Here is a 9,803-nt window from a genome sequence, read left to right on the forward strand (position 1 = left end):
GGCCGCACCGATCAGAATAAGGGCCAGTATGAGCCAAAATTCACATGGCACCCGCCACCAAATAAAAAAATGTGTGTGTCCGGACCTAGTCCCCCATGACAGGCCTAGGCCTGGGTAAAATGTACCCGCTCCCCCCCTCTCGGCAGCCGTGTACATGTGTGTGTTTATTTGTGGATGCTCTGTTTATGTGTTACTGATCCTGCTGACTGACACTTCTTATCTTCTCAGAGACAGTGTGAGCCCATCTTGTGAGGTTCTTCTCAGAAAAAAGGAGTCATGAAAATCATTGTAGTTCTCGCTGTCCTAATGCTGGTGTCTGCTGAGGTGTGTCTGGTGTCTGCCGCAGAAATGGGACATAACAGTGACAACGAGCTTTCTTCTAGTGACCTTGCCAAGGTAAGAACCTCAGATTCACAATACTGTAATAATCATCAAGTTTACAGTTAAACATGATTTCACTCCAAACTGGTGCCGCTGCTATTGTTGCTGCATAAGGCGATACATCTACCCAGTGGGCTGCCACAGTAATATAGTCCTTAGTTTGCCCTTTACCACTTGTCCATATGTCCTTGGTAAAGTGGACAGTGGGTACAACCGCATTTTTTTTATATTCCAACATTTTTATTGAGTGAAGATTCAGTAATTAAAAAAAATTGACAAAAACAGAAAAGTCACAATTAGATTGAAGTAATGTACAAACAATTTGAACTGAGTGCAGGTAAAGCGCACACATCCCAGGAACAGATTCATTTCACTACATTTCAAAATGATTATATCAATTATTTTTTCCTGTTTTCAGCAACACTGCAATCCTGTGGGCCTATTTTAATGGGAGGCCTGGAGCTGCAGCTCCATCTAGCCCATTGTTAATCCGGCCCTGCCTTTAGTTGGAGCAAACACACAGTACTGCATCACCCAATTAACACAGGTTGAACCCCTTTATTTGGAAAATACACTGTGCAGCGCACTGCTACAGAACACGAGAGAATAACTTAATTTTTTGGGAATGAGCACACAGCACAGCTTCCAATAAACATGGCTGGAACCCCTTTATATGGAGCGAACCCACATAGGGCAACACCCAATTTACAGGGGAGGAACTCCTTAATTTGTTTGGCGTGAGCACACTGGGTAATGCCCAATTAACGCGGATGAACCCTTTTATTTGGAGCAAACACACAGGGCAGCAGCACCCAAATAACAATGGTGGAACCCTTTTTATTTAGAGCAAATATAGGGCAGGGCACCCCGACAGCACACGGGAGAACACCTTAATTTTTCTGGAGCAAGCACACAGGGCAGTAGCGCCCAATTAACATGGGTGGAACCCCTTTACTTGGAGTGAACAAACAGGGCAGTGCACGCCTACAGCACATAGGTGGAACCCCTTTATTTGTATGGACCGAGCACACAGGGCAGCGCACCCCTACAGCACATGGGAGAACTCGTTAATTTGTATGGAGAGAGCACACAGGGAAGCGCACCCCTACAGCACATGGCAGAACACCTTAGATTGTATGGAGCAGAGCACACAGGGCAGCGCTCCCCTACAGCACATGGGAGAACTCGTTAATTTGTATGGAGAGAGCACACAGGGAAGCGCACCCCTACAGCACATGGCAGAACACCTTAGATTGTATGGAGCAGAGCACACAGGGAAGCGCACCCCTACAGCACATGGCAGAACACCTTAGATTGTATGGAGCAGAGCACACAGGGCAGCGCTCCCCTACAGCACATGGGAGAACCCCTTAGATTGTGTGGAGCAGAGCACACAGGACAGCGCATTCCTACAGCACACGGGAGAACCCCTTAATTTGTATGGAGCAGAGCACACAGGGAAGCGCACCCCTACAGCACATGGGTGAACCCCTTAATTTGTATGGAGCAGAGCACACAGGGAAGCGCACCCCTACAGCACCTTGGAGAATCCCTTAGATTGTATGGAGCAGAGCACACAGGGCAGCGCACCCCTACAGCACATGGGTGAACCCCTTAATTTGTATGGAGCAGAGCATACAGGGAAGCGCACCCCTACAGCACATGGGAGAACCCCTTAATTTGTATGGAGCAAGCACACAGGGCAGCGCTCCCCTACAGCACATGGGAGAACCCCTTAATTTGTATGGAGCGCCCCCCCTAATCCCAAATCCGCACAATGCTCTTCTGCATGAGCCTCATTTAACCTTTCGCAGCTCCAGATCCTGCTTCCAGCTAGTACAGGCAGTGGCCGTGCTGGGGCATGGAAGCTCTGGGGCCCTTTAGTTCTCTGGGGCCCGTCACACTTGTCCCCCTTGACCCCCCCTGTCGCCTGCCCTGCCTACAGCACATGGGAGAAACCCTTAGATTGTATGGAGCAGAGCACACAGGGCAGCGCACCCCTACAGCACATGGGAGAACCCCTTAGATTGTATGGAGCAGAGCACACAGGGCAGCGCTCCCCTACAGCACATGGGAGAACCCCTTAGATTGTATGGAGCAGAGCACACAGGACATCGCATTCCTACAGCACACGGGAGAACCCCTTAGATTGTATGGAGCAAAGCACACAGGGCAGCGCTCCCCTACAGCACATGGGAGAACCCCTTAGATTGTATGGAGCAGAGCACACAGGGCAGCGCACCCCTACAGCACATGGGAGAACCCCTTAGATTGTATGGAGCAGAGCACACAGGGCAGCGCTCCCCTACAGCACATGGGAGAACCCCTTAGATTGTATGGAGCAGAGCACACAGGGCAGCGCACCCCTACAGCACATGGGAGAACCCCTTAGATTGTATGGAGCAGAGCACACAGGGCAGCGCTCCCCTACAGCACATGGGAGAACCCCTTAGATTGTATGGAGCAGAGCACACAGGGCAGTGCACCCCTACAGCACATGGGAGAACCCCTTAGATTGTATGGAGCAGAGCACACAGGGCAGTGCACCCCTACAGCACACGGGAGAACCCCTTAGATTGTATGGAGCAGAGCACACAGGGCAGTGCACCCCTACAGCACACCTGTTCTGCTTTCACTTTTTACCATTTGTAACTGAACAGAGAACAAATTCTGCTGGCGATACGCGTGACATTGTCAGCTGAATGGGGAAAGGTGCAAGTTTTCATTTAATTTGAAAAATGTCACTTAGCTGTACTCATTGGCATATTAGGACTTGTCAGTTATTGTAAATTAAAATCTCAAGGAAATGATCTTTAATTGTATACATTGTTACTCTATAACATATATATTGATTTATATATACACATCAGAGCTCTCAGTAGGAAACACTAAGAAGCCCATTTAGCTAGAGCAAACCGAGAGACTATTTATCAATCAGTATATTAACTATTTATGTTGCTACTGCTACCAGTGACACTATATTGGTGCCTTACAGTGGCGGATCCCCTCCCCTCCAGTAAAATCTGCATCCTATGCTCATGTCCATGACTGCACTGGCTTCTCTGTGACTTCCTGTTAGTTGTCCTACCTTTCATGCACCTGCAGGACAGGATGTACCATTGGGAAGCAACTCCCTGCCTTTTGGGTAGCCCTAGCTGGCTTCTATGGTCTGAAGCCAATGCACATGTGTAGTAGAGTAGTAGCCACCACTGCTTCCATATGTGTTTAATTTTCAGTTACGTCACTACTGTATCTCCAAAAAATAATAATTATTGCCAAATTCATCTGTTCAGTAGAAGATATTTCAACCAAGCCAAATACATGGCTACTGTATACTGTATCTGTCTGATGTAATGATCATATGTGTCTCTTCTGTACAGAGAGAAATGCTTCCCTTCTGTTTTGGGAAATGTGGAAAACGGAGCATTGGTAAGTCTTGGCAGTGGTGGGATTTATTGTCTCATTTTTTAACAAGAATAATAATAATGTACATGTACACCACCGAAAATCCGGCACCCCCGGTTCCGACACTATGCTGGATAGTCCAGTTTAACAGATTATTGGTGGCATCTGCTTTGCTGCACAACTCCCCCCCCCCCTCCACTCCCCACACACACACACACACACACACAGAGACACACACACACCTTCAGTGTCCCCATTGCAGCGTTGCTCTTTCACCCACTGACCTTTGCCCACCGCTGATCTCTACCTGTTTAACTAGGTTTCATTTACTATCTCTCCTGTACCAGGCAGCAATGAATGTGTTTGCCAATGGCACAAGATGGGATTATTTACGGTTACAAAATAACTATAAATTCAGTGTTTTTTTTTACAAATAAAATAATTTAAAATTAAAAAGTCGTACCTGTAATTAATAAACGAAATTCTTATACAGTATGTTAAATATTTAATTTGGATTTTGTACCTAATTAAACCATTAAACAATCATATGAATGCAGCGCAATCACTTCATGGCTTAATGATGTCACTGATACTGAGCCGTGGTGCATCACACGCAGAGGGTATGGATAGGTAGAGATCAGTTGGCTTCTCTCCGCAGCGCTGTGTGAGGGATCTGTCATGGATACCTCCCAGCATGCCCTGCAGCTGGTGCCATCACTCGGCACATGTGTAGAGGGAATCCCAGGTCTCAGTACCAGATTTCCAGGGACGGTGACACATCCCACCCTCCTTGTGATACTGAAATGCAGATTGTGATAAATATGTCCCCGAGGCTTAGTACATTGGTCCATAAGTACCAACCAATCAGCCAATCAGTACCGAGCTGTGGTTTTTCAAACCCAGTCTGTGACATGACAGTTAGGAGCTGACTGGTTGGTACTTTGTATAAGATCGACTAAGCCTTGGAGAGAGATAAAGTGGAATGAGGTACAATACCAGCCAATCAGCTTGTAACTGCCATACTACAGGCTGTGTTTGAAATCGAACAGGGGCTGATTGTTTTGGTATTTTATCTTACTCTCGAAGGCTTAGTAAATCTCCACCTTTACTTCTCTCCACTTTATCTCTCCCTGAGCTTTGATACATCTTACCAAAATGTGGTACATGGTTCTGATGCTCTCTGTTTGTGGCTTTTTCACATTTGGTTGATCAAAAGACTGAAGTGTTGATATCTGCTCATAGTGCTTGTGTCTAACTACAAATCTATTCTCTTTTCTTCATAGAATCTTCTGAAGAGGATGGGGCGGAATAGATGAGTAAAGACGATGCAAAGAGAACCCCCGACTGTTACCTTGGACAAACCTTACTCACTACAACAGAAGATGAAGTATAATATATTATATCCAGTATACAACTAATAGTTTGAATTAATTTCTTTAAATTGATTGTATTAGCCACCATGACCTATCTGGTTCAATTATAACTGAATAAAAAGCTTTAAGCAAAGCTGTCTGTGTATCAATGACATTATTTCATTTAGATAAGTTATGGTTAATTTTGGTTTAAGTTATTGGATGATTTTAAGAGGTAAATTAGGAATAAGGAAGCAAGACAAGTGAAAGCAGCGCTAACAAATACCATGAAGTATATGCATCAATGAAAATATAACAATTTTAATAACACATTAAGAATACACATGTATAATAAATAAAAATACTATAAAAGAATAATGGACCTATTGGAGTATTATAATAACCACTGGTGAGTTGATGTAACCTGCACTGATCGGGGGCTTACGTCCAAGATGGTTCAGATGAAGTCCTCAAGAATAATTGTGGAAACTGACGCGTTTCGCTGTGTTTAATCACAGCTTTATCAAGGCATGCTCATCCTTGCTGTCGTTTCACCATACATGCATCTTAGTCATAAATATTGCCCAGGTTTGCATGGTAAGCCCAGTGCTTGATTAAGGGTTCCAGCCACCCTCGGCAACCACCTTTTATTAATTATACTTTTTCTTACCAATGTGATCATTGCCAGGGGTTATGTTCTTGTTGCCAGGGGTTACATGCTCATTGTCAGGGGTTACATTTGCTCATTACAGGGTTTACTTGCTCACTGCCTGGGTTACATATGCTCATTTCTTGAGGTTACATAGAATTTGACGGCAGATAAGAACCATTTGGCCCATCTAGTCTGCCCCTTTTTTACCCTTCAGGTAAACTCAACCCTTTTTAATCCTTATTTCTTTGTAAGGATATTCATATGCCTATCCCATGTTTAAATTGTTCTACTGTCTTAGCCTCTACCACCTCTGATGGGAGGCTATTCCAATTATCCACTACCCTTTCTGTGAAGTAATTCTTTCTAACATTTTCCCTGAACCTACCTCCCTCCAGTTTCAGTGCATGTCCTCGTGTTTTATTACTTCTTTTCCTTTGAAGAAAATCTCCCTCCTGTACTATGTTAAAACCCTTGATATATTTGAAGATTTCTATCATGTCCCCCCCTTTCCCTTCTCTGCTCCAAACTATACATGTTAAGATCTTTTAGTCTATCCAGGTAAGTTTTTTGATGTAGGCCATGCACCATTTTAGTTGCCCTTCTTTGTACACTCTCCAATGTATTTATATCCTTCTGAAGATATGGTCTCCAGAACTGGACACAGTATTCCAGATGAGGTCGTACCAATGACCTATAAAGTGGCATTATTACGTCTTTTTTTCTGCTACTGATTCCTCTCCCTATGCAGGTTCAATACTTATTGCCAGGTGGTTTCTTACTCATGGTCAGGGGCTTACATGCTCCTTTGTCAGGAGGGTTACTGCTCAGCTCTGTCGGAATCCACACTTTTGGGTAGCACTGGAAGTGCTGCCTTTTCCTGACAGATGCTTGTAGGACCTATTGCATCTGTCTCCTTGAAGAAGGAGGTCAATTTTGGGAGGCTGTTTCTGAAGATTCCATGGCATCTGCATAGAACCTGCAGACTCCCGCCTCCCCCGCCATGGCTTCCAGTAGTAGGTAGAGCCACAGTGTCTATTGTGCCAATGCTGCCCCCCAGGAACAATCGCTCCAGTCTGCAGCCTGATCAGCCTATTGGTTGATCAGGCCCTGGGTAAGGCATGCTACGGTGTACCAAGGTGCAGCATGCAATACACAGCTTTCCCACTTGGTGTCTCTTACTCCACTAATGAAAACTAATGTGCTGAATACAACAGCATCTGGTGATATGGTATTACAGAATATTGGTCCTCATTCTAGTTGCTTCGCTCCACTACGCATTCGTTCAGGGGAGCGATGTTTAGCGACTGCAAACTTTTATGCGCATGTGCAGCCTTTTTGTGCAAGCGTCGCCTACAGGGAGCCCGCAGATCTAACCCACCAGAAAGTCTTAGATCCGCGAGCTCTAGAGAAATCATTCAATGGTCGACTTCCCGCCCAGGCTCGGAGCACTCGTTTCCGGTGCTCGCGATCTCCAGCTGTCGGATCTCACGAGATCTGAACCCTATAAAGGGGCGGGCGGGTGCCATCTTCACTCCAGTCTTAGAGAGTGAAGTGATAGGACATCCTGGCCGCCTGCCCGTCCGCGTGCTTACTCGCCTGCCCGCTGCCTGTGTGCCTGTGCCTCATAGATAGCTTAGCTGTAGCAGTTTTAACTACTACAGTTACTTCCTTCTGTAGTCCGGTCCGGTGGCACTGACAGCTTGTGCCTGTGCCTCATAGATTAGATACATGTAGGAGTTTTGACTACTACAGTTCTGTAGTCCAGTCCAGTGTTACTTACAGTCCATTTGGGAAGTACTGCACTGCTGCTGGATAAGTGCATACTGCCGTTAAGTATACTGATATATTGCGGATTGATTCCAGTCCAGTGGCACCGACCGTAAAGTCCATTTGGGTAGTACTGCACTGCTGCTGCATAAGTGCATACTGTCGTTAAGTACACTGATATTGATATATATTGCTGATTAAGTCCAGTGGCACTGACGTTAAAGTCCAGTGGTACAGCCGACAGCTGTATATCTCATGACAGTACAGTGTACACTGTATAAAAAAAATAAAGATTTATTTTTCTGATTTTTTTCTGTCTCTGCCATGTGTGTGTAAGGGTACACTACTCTCCTGTGCAGCTCACATAATATTTTACAAAAAAAAGGGGTTAAATAAACCCTTTAATTTTTTTCTGTCTCTGCCATGTATGTATGTGGTTTAGGGGTACAATACACTCCTGTACCACCAGCATAATATTTTTCAAATAAAGGGGTTATTTTTATTATTAATCCTTTAATTTATTTTCTATCACTGCAGTGTGTGTGTGTGTAAGGGTACACTACTCTCCTGTGCAGGCTGCATAATATTTTTCAAATTAAGGGGTTATTAATAATCCCTTTTATTTTTTTCTGTCTCTGGTGTGTGTGTGTCGTTTAGGGGTACACTACACTCCTGTGCCACCAGCATAATATATTTCAAATAAAAAGCTTGATTCAGGTGATTCCCCTGATCAGGCCGTTGCAGCAGCAGCTGGAGAAAGTGAAGGAGGAGCTAAAGCATTGCAATTCCGCAAAGCATGTAGCTCTTGTGGATGAAGCCCTACATATGCTTTGCCAGTATACGAGGGTGGTCAGTCTGTTAAAGTCAGAGGAATACATTCTGGCCTCCGTGCTCGATCCTCGGTTTAAAAGCGTATGTTGTGTCTTTGTTTGCACATGGTGCAAAGACCTGCTGGTCAGGAGATTGTCATCTGAAGCGGACTGTGACACGGCAGCAGCTCCTCCCTCATTTTCTCCCACACCTGTGGCTGCGAGGAAACAGCCATCCTGTGTGCCACTGCAGTGCCACTCCTAGATGAGCCACTTGTTTGTGCTGCACACTTGTGTGGCTTAGCATAGTTATCCAGCTACTGTACCTCAGTGCAAATATTGTCCTAAAAACAGTATTGTGAAATGAGTGGAAATGAATGATATTGAGGTTAATAATAGCGTAGAAGCAAAAACAAAACAAAAAACTTCTGCAATTTTAGTGATTTTTTATGTTTTTTGGCAAAAAAATATAGATCCAAAACACGAAACATGAAACACGAAAATAGTGGTATTTTGGAACAGATCCAGATCCAAAACACTGCCCGAGATACAGACCCAAAACACGAAAAGTGCCCAGTGCACATCCCTAGTTTCAAGTTTCAAACTCTGCTTGTATGAAGAGCTCATTGTGTGCATTTCTATGCAAACAAACTAGAGATGAGCGGGTCCGGATCCCCGAGATCCGACAGATCCGAATATCGGGGATCCGGGCCAGATCCGAGCCGGCTCGGGTGTTCCCGCCTGAATTCCGGACCAATAACGAGGCCGAACGTCATCATCGCGCTGTCGGATTCTCGCGGGAGCGGGATCTTATAAAAGACGCACGCGCGCCCGCCATCTTCACTCCAATCTTGGAGAGGGAAGAGGGTGGTTGGGAAGCTCCGTGTGCTCCGTGCTGTGCTCTGTGCCATGTGCTCTGTGACCTGACCTGTGCCCTCACTGCCCTGTGCTGTGCTCCGTGCCATGTGCTCCATGCTGTGCTCCGTGACCTGCCCTCACTGCCCTGTGCTGTGCTCCGTGCCATGTGCTCCGTGCTGTGCTGTGCTCCGTGACCTGCCCTCACTGCCCTGTGTTGTAGACTTGTAGCCTGAGCCCTGTAGTGTGATTTAACTAACTAGGTGCTGCAGTGCTCACACGCAGGGGCTGCAGTGTCCACTGTCCAGGGGCTGTCCTGTGGCCCGTGCCCTGATGTGATTTATTTAGCCCTAAGCCCTGTGTTGTGATTTATTTTATTTAGCCCTGAACCCTGTGTTTTTTTTGTGATTTAACTAACTAACTCAGTGCTGCAGTGCTCACACACAGGGGCTGCAGTGCTGCTGAGTAGTACACTGTGTACAGGGGCAGCATTAATACAAGGGGCTGTGTCCAGTGTGACGGCCTATATCTTATCCATTGTCCAGTGTCACAAGTCACTCACGACATTTATCCTGTGTCCTG

General features: G+C 45.7%; 1 long non-coding RNA gene across 1 annotated transcript; it reads left to right on the forward strand.

Annotated features, from left to right (window-relative positions):
- The first annotated feature begins 271 nt into the window (after positions 1 to 271).
- LOC146079753 (uncharacterized) lies at positions 272 to 5,268 on the forward strand. The gene is made up of 3 exons (XR_014474728.1): positions 272 to 396; positions 3,762 to 3,810; positions 5,070 to 5,268. It is a non-coding gene; the product is annotated as an uncharacterized LOC146079753 (long non-coding RNA).
- The last annotated feature ends 4,535 nt before the right edge of the window (positions 5,269 to 9,803 follow it).

This window comes from Crinia signifera, chromosome 5 (genome assembly GCF_055691185.1).
Source record: "Crinia signifera chromosome 5, ASM5569118v1, whole genome shotgun sequence".
Taxonomy (NCBI): Eukaryota; Metazoa; Chordata; class Amphibia; order Anura; family Myobatrachidae; genus Crinia; species Crinia signifera.